Source organism: Protopterus annectens, chromosome 8.part1 (genome assembly GCF_019279795.1).
Source record: "Protopterus annectens isolate FY-2018-M chromosome 8.part1, PAN1.0, whole genome shotgun sequence".
Lineage (NCBI taxonomy): Eukaryota > Metazoa > Chordata > Ceratodontiformes > Protopteridae > Protopterus > Protopterus annectens.
This window is the reverse complement of record NC_056742.1, coordinates 70,490,649-70,506,775: the sequence shown is the minus strand read 5'-3', so window position 1 is coordinate 70,506,775 and position 16,127 is coordinate 70,490,649. Positions and strand designations below refer to the sequence as shown.

At 38.2% G+C, this 16,127-nt stretch overlaps 1 protein-coding gene across 1 annotated transcript in view; it reads right to left on the bottom strand.

Annotated features, from left to right (window-relative positions):
• LOC122810195 (neural-cadherin-like) overlaps window positions 1-16,127 on the bottom strand; it is a 1,307,756-nt gene that overhangs the window by 982,729 nt on the left and 308,900 nt on the right. The window lies entirely within an intron of this gene.

The following is a 16,127-nucleotide window of genomic DNA, read 5'->3' as shown; positions in this document are numbered from 1 at the left end:
ATGTCCAACCCAGAATTAATGGACATGCTGCACCTCAGAAAATCCAAATCCCATCGAGCTACGCGCTCAAGGGACTTGAACCTCAGCACTGAAATAAATAGGACATGCTGGAGGGACAGATTCATAACCCAGAGGCTCCCTTCACTCTGGAATAAAATCCCAGTCCAGGTTAGGCAGAGTCCCTCATTGACTCTCTTCAAGAGGAATCTTGATGAGTGGATGGGAGATCGTAGGTTTACCCCGGGTATCACTTCTGTGTCACTGTTAGACAGAGGCACAGTATAATAACCTCAAAAAAGGGCATAGCAAAATAAATTTAAAATGGATGGCGAAAGCCAAACACACTCTGGCTAGGCTTATAAATGCCCTAGGGCAGATAGCCTAGTATGAACCTATAATTCTGGCAACGCCATCCCACCCCCCCATTTTTAATAGAAGACATTGAAGTGTACAGCCAATTTATTTGTAACTGAGCTCTTCTTTCTACTCTTCTTTTTTGTTTAAATAGAAGAAATTGGTATGTACAGACTTGTGAGTGTTTCTAGCTACTTTTTCTTTTTGAGTCTGCATAGTCTGTTATCTCATTCAAGCATGTAATGTATTTTGTATACTTTCAGTTAGCACTTATAGATTCTTTGTCTTTCAAAGATTTTTGGGGGGGTGGCTTCCTTAACTATGGATCAAACAATTAATAATATGCCATATTAGAAAAGGCAGAGTGTAAGTAATGAAATGACAATTAAGATTGTTAATCTAGGATTCCCTGCAGTTGAGAAATGAATCTTTGTTCATCATTTATTCATATTTGCGTTCATATTTTTATAACTGGGAGACCTACATGTTATTGAGAGGCATAGTGTGAAATGCCTTGGTGGGAGACAAAAATAAATAAATAGTCAATGTCGACTTATTTACTACCTATTTGTTTGGTAGTAATTCTGAAGCCATGCAACATTTCCATACATACTTAATATTTCTTAAATCAAGTGACTTGCAAACTGTTGTGTGGCATCAAATGAAACCATACTTAATGTTTAAGATTACTGTTATTCATGTTTGCACTGTAAGTTGTACATCTTGAAAGATACTGTTCATATTGCTAATTATACAAAGAAGCATATTTTTTCATATTTCTGAAAATCTCAATAAACAAGCACTCAGAAAGGAATTTCTTACCGTCATGTCTGACTAACAGCATTCTCAGACTATAAGTCAAGGTTGTACAGTTTCCAAGATAACAAGGACAAATTATTTGTGAAACTTCAATACAAATATGACACTGTGTGCGCTATAATATAGTATTGATGAAAAGATGGAATGTACTTCTTACAATCACTACAAAGAACATTTTTTTTATTGTTAACATTGCTATTTAATGTTGATAGCCTGTATTGTTCATAAAATATTCACATTAGTTTGTTTTATGCTTTCTAACTTCATTTTCCCGAAAAATGCTCTGGAATGTAATAATGTGTATGCACTGCTAGAAGTGTGGCATTCTACAGCACAGAGGTGTTAATGAGTTATATGGAAGCTGTTGGTTTGGATACTTGTGAAAGAGAATGAAAGAAAGATGAGAGAAACAGAATGAAAGAACAAAAGTTTGTTCTGCATATAGCACTACTTCAAGATAAAGCTACATTTAAGAGTATTAAGGATATATTTACAGAATGTTCCTGATTTTGACTCATATTTTTTATCATTTCTGCATAAAATATGTGTTTTTCTGTCAAACCATTGAAGACTGCAATCAATAAGTAATAGTATACATTTGACTTTCAGACTTCATGTCCTCAGGAAATGCACACTAATGCAAATTATGATATTCTGACAATTTAAGAGCAATATTTAAAATATGTTCCTGACTTGGGTCTTTCTTTCTTGTCCCTGATGGTTGAGCTAACAGGTTGAGAGGCATGAAAGACTATGTGGCTGTGATTAAAGAGTCTAAAAGCTATGGCTGGGAGATTTGAAAGAGTACAGATAATCATATCATCAGGTGCTGCGGTAGCGTTGCGCCTCACAGTTAGACGTTGCCCGTTCGATTCTTAGTGAGAGCGTCTTCTGTGTGTCGACATGCGTGAATGGGCGTTCCTTCGTCGAAGGTTGTGCATTAGGCCCAGCAAGCCAGCATGTAAAAATCTACTGCCAATCATTAGCAGACCAGAGTTCTGCTGTGGCGACCCCTAACCGGGAAAAGCCAAAAGACACAAACAAACTGTAAAAAACAGAGACAGAAACAGACAGAGATTATAAAAGTCTATTGCATGCACATTTTTGGTGAACAGCAAAGCTAAGGATATCTTCTGAATAAAAGAAGAAGCTGTTTGTTTTAACAAGTGAAAATTGTTCTATTAATTCTTTAACAATCATGATATTATGGCTAAATGTTAGGGATAATGAAAATTAGCACTATTCTGTTCCAGATAGTACATAACTTGTTGGATAAGTATTTTCTTTTGCTTTCTGCACTTTTTCTAGTCTAATTGAGTTTAATAATTTGCTTAGTTTTTAGTGTCATTTGAAGGGGTACAATATTTGGCCACCAGGGAGGTTATGATTGCCAGACCACACTGCCTCACCATGGATAGTCTGCAACTGCCCCCTTTAAGCTTTCAAATATTTGCTAGAACTTTATCCACCCCCATAGTGACTTTTATAGGCATTGTCAGCCTGATAAACCATCCCACAAAGGTACATCTACCCAGCATAATCTAATGGTTTTACTGCTCAATGCTGGGGTGTCTAAAGGTCTAAAAACAATTCCAGTCCCTGCAAGCTCTCCTCATCCTGGAGAATTAAGAAATCTGCATATTTACTGAGACATTGATTAAAGCCACTGAGCACACCCCAACAGTGTATGCCTACAATATCTTCCACACACTTAGACCAGCTACTGCATGTATAATGACAAAGGGTGGAGGTGTCTCAGTTTACATAAGAAATAAATACCCTTCAAGGCTGTTCAAACAATATGATACACTTGAGCTTCTCTAAGTACATCTCGCCATACCATATCTTTGTGAGCTATAGTTCCCAATCTATGACCAGGAAACCAATACTACTTACATAAATGTACTGGAGTTACTCTCTATTCAACCCAAAAGCATACTCATGGAGGACATCAACTACCCCCACTATAAACAGGGAATCACACAGAACTCTAAACTCACAAGCCCAAAGATTCCTGAACTTTGCCAGCACACATGCCCTAGACAAGCTAGTCCACATGCCCAGTAGGGGTGAAAACATCCTCACCCTAGACCTCAAGAGCATGGGTAAATGCTGCACCCCCCACTCCCACGTGAAGCACCTGCAAAGGTCAGGTCAGACCATAAAGCTGTCTCTTTCAAAATAAAAATAAAACCTGGGACATCATCTAGAACTTTTAGGAATTACTCCAAGGCAAACATTCTCCTATTAAGTGATGCTCAGGCAAAATTTCAAGCTCCTACAGACCCAGGAAATGCTGCCACTTATGCAAACGTGTTTACAAACACCCTCTACAACCAGGTATGTAGTTGCATTAATGTAGTGGTACTTACTCAAAATAAGCAAAGGACAAATTTAAAAAAAACTGGCCACCCTGGTGGGATCACAACATCAAAAGCTTAAATAATAAGAGGAAGAAAGTCATGGCCAAAATTAGGAAGTGCAATGCCCAGCAAGGTAAGTACTCACTCAACAAGCTAAATAAGCAACTCAGGAAACTAGTTAAGTCTACCAAAGCCAAATATGAGTTAAAGAAGCTTCCCAGGCTAAAGACAAGCTTTTTTGGTTATGTCCACAAACTCAGAGGTAATATACAACAATGTGCAGAACTAATCATAAATGGATAGCAAATCTACTGGCCCACTTACCCCACTTTCTCCTACTGACACCTCTCAAGAAATACCCCCAAACATAACTCCTGTTACATCATTAGGGAACTGATCCTCATTTCTCTCTCCACAGCCAAAAACACTGCATCAATGGGGTCCCAATAACATCTGAGGATGGCTCCTAAATAGCATGGAACATGGCCTATCAGGCTCACTGGAATCATTATTTAAGCATTACCTCCAAACATGTTGCTTGCATAATAAATGGAGGCCTCCAACTGTTATCCCTCTACAGAAGGGTGGGCCATCCATGGACCCAGGTAATTAGTGACCCATAAGTCTGACTAGTCTGGTATGTAAAGCTACAAAAGAATTATAATGGATATGATAAATAATGACATTGGAAACCTTTGTGTTTGGCCATCATTAGACCAATCATTGAGTACAATGCCACCTTTGGTATGTAACTCACTAGGCAAATGCAGCAACTGGAGCACCAACAAAGGTTCTTCAGAAAAAGAATACATGCTGTAGAAAGCATGTCCTATGTGGACTGCTCAAAGCCCTATCCCTATACTCATCCTACACACTGCTGAGAAGCAATCTACACCTAGCCTTCAAAGTATGCTCTGCTCCACCTCTGATGGAACTACTGCACATCTACAAAATAAACAGCATTAGAAATACCTGATCCAGGGGTCTAAACCTCATTTGTAACATAAATAAGAAATGTTTGAGGGATAGGTATGTGTTTCAGAGATTACCCCTTCACTGGAACAGGCTTCCCACTCACCGGCTCTTCCTTGTACTTGTTCAAGCATAACATGAACCAATGGATGATGAATCAAATATATTCCCCTGGTATGGCACCTATGACTCTATTAGAAAAATATCAGTCTAGCAATCATCTTATGTCTACTAATGATCACCTAATTCTTTAGAAAATGTTATAGTATGTGAGAGATGTAGTTACACAATGTCATTGAAGGTAAGGCTCTCTCATACAAGCACTTAAAATACTAAACAGGTTGTCAGAAGCACACACATTACACCCACCAGACATAGCATAGAATAGACACACAGACCCACATATGCTGATGGTCTTAAATGTAATCTTCCTAAACCACAAAGGCCTCCCAGACAATGTCACTCACAAAAAGTATCCTCAGTAAGCTCAAATGCACTCTACCAAAGTAACACCCACCACTATACATTTTCAAGGTCTGTTTTCTTAAGACTTATAAGTATATGGGAGGCATAAAGGAGTGTAGATAGGAGGTGGGTTCAGAGAATAGCTATCCAAGTATTATTGGATAGGAATTGTTTATTTCTATATAGAGTTCCTAGTTTTTTATGTATCTTCTAGATTGTTAATGATATGTGTTGGTCGAATCCCATATTATTGTTAATTACTCCTCCTAGAGGTTTTGTGCGAGATTTTGGTGTAATTGTTGTATTATCGATAGCAGTGATACAGAATTTGGTAGGGGGGGGGTCTGAGAGTCTGATGGGTTGGAAGATCATAAGAGTTTAGGATGAGTTATGAGTTTGAGAGCCATGATTCAATTGCAGTGAAGAATTTTTGTGTGATAGAAATATTTTCAAAATATGCATGCTGATGTATGGTTTCGGGTCACAACCTTTCCAGTTCTGACAATAACTTATCCAATATTACCTTCTCCATTATTTTTCCACAATATGAAAGTAAACTTAAAGGTCTATAGGACTCTGGGTTTCCTCTATTCCCCTTTCCACTTAAAGACAGATTTAATAAGCTCACATCTCCAGTCTTGAGGAATCTCCCCATATTTATACAACCAAGTAAATAATAGATATAATGGTACTGTAAGTTTTTGCTGAAGTGTTCTCAGGTCATTATTACTAATTCCGTCATCTCCCTGTGCTTTGTTGGATTCAGTTTGTATAGTTATTCTTCAATATAATCTAATTTGATTTTAATATCTGAAATTACCTGGATATCACAAGGACAATTTATCACTCCCTTAATGAAACCAAACTGCTTTGCATAAGATTTTATAAATATATCTATGAACTGTTTTGTCTGAGAATACATTTTAGAATCTACACAGTTTATGAATTTATATGCATTTACTTCTTCCACATCTTATGTATTTATAAAATGGTTTCCTATTATGCTCAATATCTTTCTAAATATTTTTTTTCAAAATTTTCTTGATTCTTGTCTCACACTATGTTTAATTTGTCTGTCCAACTGTTCCACTCACCGGGCTAAGTAAGGATAGAGTCAGTTGCCTATCAGGGCCCAGGATCTGCCAGATCATGCATGCATTCAGGTCAGTGAACCACAAGCACCCGTATGACTCAATTATAGTCCATGTGGGCATGAATGCACTATACGAAGAGAGACATATGACAGAACTCTCAGAGTTTCCCAGGTCAGTATGAACCTAGCATGAAGCAGGATTCTACATTTTCCAAGGATGATGCCACAATATGAACAAAGGTAATTGACTTTAATATTTATGTCAGATTTTGGTGTCATTCAAAGTGGGGACAACATTTCTCAGCCAAGGAAGATATGTTTGACAGTCCATACTGCTTTGCAGGGATGGCCTGCACATGACCACCTTGGCTAAAACCTTCTCCACGCCCACAGTGCCTTTTTTGGGCATTGCAACTTGATTAACCTTCCAGCATAGCAAAATCAGTGCAAGAAGATCTGAAGGCATTACTGTTCACTACCAGGAGTCTAAACAAGAAGCTCTACTTCTTGCAAGCTTTGCTCACACTGGATAAAGAATATGTTAGTGTAGTTACTGAAACATAGCTTAAAATGAAGGAGAGCACCCTGGTAGTGCAGGGTTTTAACGCCTTCCACACATTTAGACCAGCTGTTTCACAGGAAGGGACAACAGGTGGAGGTATCTCAATTTACATCAAAAACAAACACAAATCAAGATTGGTCACGGTCAGACAGTATGAAGTGCTAGATCTTCTCTACTTCCAAACTATCACAGGCAAAGAAATGTACCATACCATATCCTTGCAAGCTAATGGTCCCCCTTTATGACCCAGGAAACCCACAGCTCTTATGTAAGTGTACTGCAGACACTCCCCAGTCAGCCCAACACAATATTCATGAGTGATTTTAACTACCCCGCTATTAACTGTGAATGAATTCAAACATGCATGCCCAGAAATTCCTGGTCTTTTGTAAACTCAAACACCCTGAAACAGGTAGTTCATACTCACACTAGGGGCACTAACATCCTTGACATGGTACTCAGAACTATATGAGAACATTGCATTTCACCCTCCCTGCTTCACCCAGTGCAATGTCCAAAGTTTTCTGGTCAGACCATAAAGCTGTCTCCTTTGAAATAAAAATTAACTCTTGGACCCCAGCCAATCCTGGTATTTTTAGGAGTTATTCTAAGGCAAACTTCCTACAATTAAGTGACAATCTGGCAAATTTCCAAGCTCCCAAACCTTAAAAACACCACTGCCTATGAGTAATTGTTCACAGAAATCCTGCAAAATCATGTTAATTGCTGCATACTGACAAATATACCTCCCCGGAAAAAACACATGGGAAACTCAAAAAACAAGCTACCCTGGTGGAATCCCAGCATTAGTGGGCTGTATAACAAAAGGAAAAAAATCAATGAAAAAATTAGAGGTGCCATGCCCACCAAAGGAAAACACCCTCATCAAAATAAACAAGCAACTGAGGCCTATCAATGCCAAGTTTGAGGTAAAAATAGCCTCTCGGGTCAAGGAGAATCACGTTTTCTTAAGCTGTGTCTGCAACCTCAAAGGCAATACACAGCAACGTTCCAAACTAATTGTAAGCAGAATTATCTATACTGAGCTAGAGGATATAGCAAATCTACTGGCTGACAAATGTAGCTCCAATTTTACCTTCTCTCAAGAAATACCTTCAACTATAACTCTCCCCACTATCGTGAACAAACAGGTCCTGAATGCACTCTCCAAGGCCAAAAACGCTGCATCAATGAGCCCTAATAATATGTTGAGATGCCTCCATAATAGCATGACACACAACCTATCAGGACTACTAGAATCAGTATTTAACCGTAACCTCCAGGCAGGCTTAGTGCCAAGTGAATGGAGGAGTGAAATTATCATCCTTCCACACAAAGTGGGCCATCTAAGTACTAGCTTAATCAAAGACCCATAAGTTTGACTAGTCTGATGTGTAAAGTCCTGTAAAGAATTGTCATGGAAATAATAAAAAATAACACAGAAAACATTTAGACACTGATTCCAATCCAGTCTGCTTTTGTCAAGGGCAGGTCATGCATACTCAGCTTGGTGGATTTTTTTGAAAAAGGTCACCAGGACAATGTGCATGAGAAAAACAGTGCATACTGCCTACCCTAACCTAGCCAAAGCACTGGACACAATACCTCACACAGGTACTGTTGACAAATTCAAGAAATTAGGTATAAATCCCATGTTATCTTTTGGACAGCCAGCTGGCTCTCAGATAAGACCCAAGAAGTCAGGATAGGGGATTCTATCTCCACAATGAGGCCAGTTACTAGCAAAGACCCTCAAGGCTCAGTGCTGGGGCTGATCCTTTTTGGCATCTATGTCTTTGAAGGTAATACCAATGTCAAGGACCTCTGGCTGACCAGGTTCGCAGGGGACTGCAAACTGGGCACTGTTATAGAATCCCCAAAGACACAAATACTCTCCAAGAAGGCGTGATACAAATAAATAACTTGTGCCAGACAGATCATTTAATATTTTATGCCACAAAATGTACAAGAGTATCCTTTGAGAAGATGGGTATTAGGCTCAGTTGCCAGGAACATAGGAATGTATGTAGACAGTAAACTGGCCTTTCAGCATCGTGTGTCTACAATGGTAAGGAAATCATTCTATGTTGCCTAATCTATAAACAAGGGTATGGTATCTAGGTCCAAGGGTGTCATAGCTCCACTCTACTCAGCCCTCATTAAGCCAATCATTGAGCACAATCCCCCCCAGAATGTATCTTATTAGGCATAAGCAGCAACTGAAGAGTCCTCAGTGGTTCCTCACAAAAAGTTCTGTGAATATACTCAGCATCATACAGGCTGCAGAGAGGTGATGTATGCCTTGTATGCCTGGCATAGAAAGCATTCTCTGATCCCACTCTGATGGACCTGTTGCACATGCACAAAATACATAGCATCAGAATTACCTGATCTAGTGACATAAGCCCCACATACAACATAAATGAGACATGATGGAGGGATAAGTATGTGTCTCAGAGACTACCACTTCTCTGAAACAGGCATTCTATCCATGTCAATCAGTGTTCTTCTTTAACCAAATTCAATTGCAATTTGGACCAGAGAATGGGGTATTGGAAATTTATCCCTGGTCTGGCACCTGTGTCTCTAGTAGACAGTGGCAGCCTATAAATGCTTGACCACTCATGCCCAAGCCTACACTTACCTCATAAAGCAACACTAGTGCATCAAAACATGCCAGATACATTGGGGAAGCACGGCTTGGCATAAAAAGTGCTCCCTGAGGTTATTGGCCTAGTAATCATCCATGAACCTTTGAACCTATAGAAATCAAAGAATGCTTAATTCTTTTTACTTACTGATGAGTGTTTGCTTAGAAAACAAATTATCTGCTGTAGTAGTCAGAATTACAATTTAAAACTGAAATGCTGAAATGACGTCTGTTTACTCAGTAGGTGATGTACTCAGAACTGAATATGGAAATGAATGTAATAAGATAAGAAGAAAGAGATAGTTATTATATATTCTTCCTGTAATATTGTTATAGCTTATTGAACAACAGAGGAATGTTTTGCTGTCTGTGCGAAAACCTTGTAACAAATCAATTGCTTCTGGATATTGGTTAACTATTCCCAAGACATGAAATGATGTGGGGGGGGGGGTGCAGAGAAGTGAAAGAATGGAAGAAGTTCTGCTGCATTCTTAGAAATCTAAGAATGATGCATGGGGTTGTAATGAAGTAGGAAAATAAGAGAAAACTGAGGAGGAGAGACTTGTCCAACTGATGACGAGCATACATACCATGGATGTATTTGAAGTATAGTGACCCCACCTGATTAGGGTTATGGCATAAGGGAAATGAGTTCCAGAAAGATTTGCTTAGGAATTGAGTGTGAACAGAAATGAAAGCATCATTAACTAGCCTCTGTGGCAAATTTTGTGAAGAAGGGCAAGCTGGAAAATTACATGGACTTTGGTGATTCATAACTGGTGACAGTAAGGCATCATACCCCCAGGCAGATTCCCACCATTTTCATTAGAAATTCCATGATAGCTTCAAATTAAGTTATTTCAGTGTATCTGGTCAGTTAAACTCAATAAGCCTGAGAATAGTTTTGTAGTGATGACTTGTGTCAAAAGGGCAGAGTATTAAAAATTGTAGACAGTAGAGTGCTTGTGGAAAATAATTATCCACATACACCAAGCAGAAGAGAAGCAAATTTATCCAAGCAATCAAGGAAAGTTGAGAGGCAGGTATGAGATTCAACTTGTTGTTTCCAGCAGTCTTCAGAATATTTTCCCTGGAGGAACAAAGTAATTTTTGATGCAGAACAGAGGAAGTAGGTAATACAAAAGTTTGTCCAACAAAAAGTGAGCCAATAAACAGAAGCGGACTCTGCTCCTTATTCATCAAATACTAACGCTTATAGAGAAAGAGAGACTTTGCCTGTAAAACATTTTCAATGTTCCAAAGGAAAATGCTTGAGAGGCAGAAAAAAAACACAGAAGTTGTCTAGAAGAATCAGGAGTCCTTGGACTTAAACCAGAGTCTGGCATTAGGAGATAGAGATGAACAGGAAGAAGACCACCAACACTGAAATTAGTGAATAAATGTGAGATAATAAAGCATCAATCACATCTGAAATATGGTTTTGCAAGAAAAATGAGAAAGACTGGACTTTTGCTGACTTTGTTAAACTTGTGCAGCACTGAAAAGCATATACCCTACTTCATGTCATTAATGTTCGGAAGGACGCTAAAAGGAAAGGGTAATAAAGTAACTGTAAATAAAACATTTTTTGTTTTTAACAGTATTTGCATAAACATTTCATTATATAAATTGCATGCTATGCAGTAAAGAATTTACAGTTAATGATGTGTGAGATAAAATTACTAAAGTAAGCAAGTGCCTTTTTTCTTCTTTTTTTGTTTTAGGAAATATAGGTATTACAATGTGAAAAGATAAGAAAAGATGGACAAAAGCATATTAAAGTTAATATGCTGAAATTTTGGGTTGTTGACGTTAGGGATGGAAGCATACAAATGTACAGATTATAAAATATGTACAGTTTATACATTTTCTCTCACTTTTGCATAGGTGAATGTCTAGATTAAGGCCCTTGGCTTAACCTAGTAACACATTTTTTGTTTAAGAAAGTAAAAAAAAACAACACTGAATGTAATGAAAACTTCTCCTTTAGAAAATAAATGCTCAGTTGAGAAGTCTGTAGCTGTCATAGTTTTCCATTGAGACAAGCTGACCAGTATGAAATAAAAAAGCCAGAGGACTTTTTTTAAGGCTAAAAATTAATGTTTTCTGAAGATTTCAAGATGTTTTTCATATCTGGAGAGTGATAAAAATAAGACAAGAACGGACAGTAATTAATTTAAGCAGGAACACGGGCTGCAACATATATCTTAGGTTGGGTTTTGCCTGTGTGTGCAGCTGTCAATATGGAGCAACAGCTCATATCAGGAGGGTTAAACTTCATTATTTGAAAAAGTACAAAGCTTTTTGTGTTTGTTTTAAGTTAATAGATTATGGAGGTATTCTGGGCATGTATTTTTGAGGGGTTTCATTAAAACAAAAAGTCATGTAAAATGTGACATAGGTTCAAATGGAGATGACAAGAAGCAACTGTTTAAAAGATCAACCTACCAAACAATAATGCTTGCATATAACACAAATATTAGAAGAGGAAATACAAGAGAAAATTATCAGATTTAAGGTAGTAAAGAGATACTAGCAAGTGAGAAAGATTATGCTGATATGTATTTATATACCTCCTAAAATTTATTATGGAGCTTAAGAAAGTTTTGGGAGAAATAATCAGCTTTCAGCAGGAAGTATTGCTTAAACATGGGGACTGGAATTTGACTTGCAACAGTGAGGATGCACTGGGGAACCTAGAAGAGAACATATAACAAACGAAGGCAGATTTCTGAAGAAATTCCTGAAAATATTTGGTATGGAAGACGTGAATTCAGTAGCAGGAACTCAGAGAATTTACATAGTATTCCCCAAGGTACAGTAATTGGGCTACACTAGACAGAAATCATATTTCACAGGAACATGTGCATTTATTTGAAAGCTTCAACACACATCCATTAAATACTTCAGATCATGAACCAATAACAACTAAAATAGAAAATGCAGGGTAATGAAGTAAAAATGAGAAACTGGTGCTTCCCCATCAACCTGTTAAATAGAGAGGAATTTAAGGAAAGGGTAGTAGAATTTTTTCAAGAGTTAGTAGGAAAGATAGACATTTCTTCAGAAGTTATAGCTATTAAGTGGGGAAAATAAAAGTAGAGTTTAGGAATAGGGTACAAATAAACAAAAGATATAAAATTAAGAAGTAATAGTCATTATTTAGAAGGGCTGGCAAAGGTTAAAGTATTACAATAAGGGGAATCCCAAATAACAAGAAGAGGTGCAACTGCAGAGTGCTATAGAAAAAATATGGGAGTATGTGGATAATATGCATGTTTTGATAATAACCCCAGAGCACAAAAACTTTTATCACAATGACTTAGGCGACAGACAATGGAAAGGGTTGCTACCAAACTCAGGGAGCCTATAACAGAAAAATAAGCAAAGAGCCTGTAGAGGTATTACAGATATTTTGAAAATGTTATGAGCATTTGTAGAAAGCAGAGAAATGTGGAAAACAAGAAATGGCAATATTTATGGAAGAGTTAAGTATGCCAAGGCTAGAGGTAGACAAGACTCAACAATTAATACTTAAGATGGGAGGAGAAAAGATAAAAATGGTGATGTACAATCTCCAAAATTGCCTCCAGGAATAGATGGTATTCATGTGGAAGTATGGAAGCTAGGAGGGAAAAAAGTGATAAAGATCTAGGAAACAGTGCTTAGTATATTCATAAAGTAGCAGAAAGTATTCTAAGAACTAAGCCAACAGAAGACTGGAGAAAGGAAATTTTGTCAACAGTATTTTAAAAGGAGGGGAAGTACCAGCATCATGGAATAAAACTTTGGTGGCTGTAATATCTTAAGACAGTAAAGACTTACCAGACTCAGATTCATATAGGCCCATTTCAGTTTTAAACCATGATTATAAAGTGTTTATGTCTATGATAGATAAAAGAATGGCAAATATTTAGCCAAAATTGATAGATATGGATCAATATGGTTTTGTGGACGGGAGATAAACATTTGACAACATTAATAGAACAAGGATAATCCAGAAGCAAGCAGAATACAAGAAAATACTGCTGTTGTTGTTGGGTCTTGATACAGAATAAGCATTCAACAGAGTACACTAGGATTTTATGAGCAGAGCAATAGAAGCATTTGCATTCCCTGATATAATAATAAGGTTAATTAGGAGGATATACATAAGGCATTGGAAGCAAAAATTAAATTGGAAGGGTTCATTTCTGACAAGTTGTGTCTGCACAGAGGAACTAGGCAAGGGTGTCCTCTTTCTCCTTTGTTATTTGCTTTATATTTAGAGCCCCTGGGAAAGAAAACAGGGGACTCAGAAATTCAAAGATATAATTGGTATGGTAATCAAGCAAAATTGGCTTTATATGCAGACAATATAATTTTGTAACTGAAAAAAAAAACAGAAATGTGCATCTCAGTGTTGTGGAGTATCTTGAAACAGTTTTAAGTTTTTCTGGGATATAAATTTAATGAAGATAAAACAAAAGTCTATAGCTGTATACTGTGCAACAACACATGAATTGGTAGGACAATATCCATATTTATGGGTACATGATTAATCAAAGTATTTAGGAGTATGGATTAATAGAACTTCTGTTATAGCAGCTAAGGATATGTGGGAAGAGACTAAACAAAGGATAATACAAAAAGTGAGAAACCAGAAGCTTGTGTTTATTGTTATGGATAGGAAGATACAAACAGTGAAAATATTTTTAGTCACTTTAGTTTTATATACTGTTCAAGCATTTTTTATCAAGCAGAGGAGAAGTTGTCAACAGTAATTAATAAAGAGTTGAATTATTATATCTGGGAGGGGGAAAGGGCAAGGGTCTAGAGGGATAAGTTGATTCTTTCAATATAACAAGGTGGATTGGGATTACCTGATCTGTTGGGATATTTTCAAGCTACATAGCTATGGGTCATATACAAGCTCAAACAGAAATATATAACTCAGAGGAGAAATGGATGATGATGAAGCAGGAGGAAAAATCAAGAAATAAGGAGACAGTGGGATTTTGGGTGCAGGTCCTTAATGAAGAAAAAACAGCCACACAGAATAGTATATTCATAAAGTGGCAGAAGGTATTCTAAGGACTAAGTAAACAGAAGACTGCAGAAAGGGCATTTTGTCAACAGGTATGACTACAATTAAGGGTATGGAGAATAGGCAAGAGGGGGCTGGAATTTACTAGAGAAAATTGGCAAAGGAACCAAGGTACTGGGAGCTAATATCTAGAGAGGAAAGGGTAATAGAATGGGAAGAATCAAGAAAATATTTGGATTGCAGGCTAGAGACTGCTTTCCCTATCAGGGATTGATAGCTGAGTATAGGCAAAGAAAAAGGAATAGGAAGAGCCTGAGTGAAAGACCATCATTCTTGGAGTTTTTAGTAAAATCTAGAACAGAAGCTTTTGTTAAAAAGGGATAATTAGCTGGGCATACAAAATATTGCATAATAACTATAAGAATCTATCAGAGAAGGTTAGAAAGGATTAGGAAGAGAGATTATAGGTTCATAGGTTCATACTAGGCTATCTGCCCTAGGGCATTTATAAGCCTAGCCAGAGTGTGTTTGGCTTTCGCCACCCATATTAAATGAATTTTGCTATGCCCTTTTTCGAGGTTAGTATACTGTGCCTCTGTCTAACAGTGACACAGAAGTGATACCCGGGGTAAACCTACGATCTCCCATCCACTCATTAAGATTCCTCTTGAAGAGAGTCAATGAGGGACTTTGCCTAACCTGGACTGGGATTTTATTCCAGAGTGAAGGGAGCCTCTGGGTTATTAATCAGTCCCTCCAGCATGTCCTATTTATTTCAGTGCTGAGGTTCAAGTCTCTCAAGCACGTAGCTCGATGGGATTTGGATTTTCTGAGGTGCAGCATGTCCATTAATTCCGGGTTGGACATGGCTTTATACGTCAGGCACAGATCGCCTCTGAACAGGCGGTATGCCACTGAGTTGAGCTGGAGTTTCTTTAACCGGGCAGCATATGGCATCTGTTTGAGCCCTTTGATTCTCTTGGTGAGGTACTTTTGGGGTCTTTCCAGTTGCTGCAGGTGTCTAGTAAGGTACATCCCAAAAGGGGCATTGTACTCAGTTATGGGCCTGATGAGGGATGAGTAAAGAGGCACGATGACCTCCCCTGATCTAGATGTGAATCCCTTCATGATTAGGTGGGCTGTATAAAATGTTTTTCTAACCACTTTGGCCACGTGGTTGTCAAATGAGAGATTGCTATCAACTTGGGTCCCCAGGTCCCTAATTACTTCTTCTGTACTTAATGGATTACCACCTATGTGGTAATTTGTGGGCACTTTGTTTTTGCCAAAGGGGATGACTATACACTTTTTGGCGTTTAGCTTGAGGCCATGGCTCTGGCACCAGTTGTCTGTTTCTATGAGGCCCTTTTGGAGGAAGCTTGTGTTGGCTGGAGAGTCGATAATGGTGCCCAGTTTGCAGTCATCTGCGAACTTAGTCAGCCACAGACATTCCGTGTTGGCCTGTACCTCCGAGAAATATATACCGAACAAGAGAGGTCCCAGGACTGAGCCTTGTGGGACGCCACTTGTAACTGGTTTGGAGTCTGACATGGCTCCAGCAATTCTAACCATGTGGGTTCTGTCCTTGAGCCAGTTTGCAACCCATCTAGTGACATAGGAGTTTATATTTAAGCTGGTAAGCTTATGTATAATGCTCGAGTGGGGTATTGTATCGATGGCTTTTGCGAGGTCCAGGTAGGCTGTGTGGACCACCTTCCCCTCGTCAATGGCCTTGGTGACTGTTTCAAAGAAATCAACCAGGTTTAAGAGGCAGGATCAACAATGAAACAATGGAAGGACATATGTATGACTCCCAAACAAGC